Raw genomic sequence first — 831 nt, 5'->3', positions numbered from 1 at the left:
TTTTGTAGGATATAATGGCCTGGAAAAAAATTTAGACCAGAGATTGTTTTTTGTTTTTTTTTTTTTGAAGGATCATTTGTGCGCGTGTGTGGGGCGGGGGTTGTGTGTGTGTGGATTTAAAAAAAATAAGATTAATATATATTGAGTGAATACAGTAATACATTTTCATATATCATTGATTCCTGACCTTTACCACCCCAAAAATGGTTTTTATACTCTGTGTAGTAGGAAGTTTTAAATGTAAAACTAGCTGCAATATCAAATTATTGCAATTTATGTACTGAGATCACGCAGTTCATGACTTCCTTCAAGGGCAAGAACATAAGTATTTTTGCCTCTGGGGAGGGGGATGACCCCTTTAAGAGAAGGAAGGATTCAGTGCTTTCTTTGCTTGTGGGTTTCCTCTTGTTCACTTTTGATCTAGATATTGGTGGTTATGTTCCAGTCCTCCTGCATATGCCCAAGAGGATTGGGAGTGGAATGGACACCAGCAGAAGCACTACAGTTTTTCCTGTAGAGATTAGAAACAAGGAGCTTATTGCCCTGCTTGTCAAGGCTCAGGACAGACAGGAGGAAGAAACAAGTATAAAGGTTTTGGTTTTGGAAAGAAGTTGGACTCTCCAGACCCTGGGACCTTAAGATCCACAAAATTGCTGAAAGAAAAAGTACTACCTTATTGAAAGGTAAGATATTAAACTGTTTTAAGGTTTAAGCTATATTAGCCACAGTAGCATATTTTCATAAACTATGAATTCAAGCAGTCACTTCTGCCAAACTGAAGTTTTTATGACATCGCTACCCATCCAGCCTTGCTGGTGAGATGGAGACCTA

At 38.3% G+C, this 831-nt stretch overlaps 1 protein-coding gene across 1 annotated transcript in view; it reads left to right on the top strand.

Moving 5' to 3' along the window:
- Window positions 1–342: 342 nt before the first annotated feature.
- Window positions 343–831, top strand: part of DNAJC25 (DnaJ (Hsp40) homolog, subfamily C, member 25) — a 14150-nt gene continuing 13661 nt past the window's right edge. Inside the window, exon 1 of the mRNA XM_011992460.1 lies at window positions 343–683. The gene's annotated coding sequence lies outside the window, so the exon portion shown is untranslated. The remainder of the gene's footprint in view (window positions 684–831) is intronic.

Source organism: Mandrillus leucophaeus, unplaced genomic scaffold (assembly GCF_000951045.1).
Source record: "Mandrillus leucophaeus isolate KB7577 unplaced genomic scaffold, Mleu.le_1.0 Scaffold410, whole genome shotgun sequence".
Lineage (NCBI taxonomy): Eukaryota > Metazoa > Chordata > Mammalia > Primates > Cercopithecidae > Mandrillus > Mandrillus leucophaeus.
The sequence above is the reverse complement of the archived record's forward strand: the minus strand, read 5'-3'. Positions and strand labels throughout refer to the sequence as shown.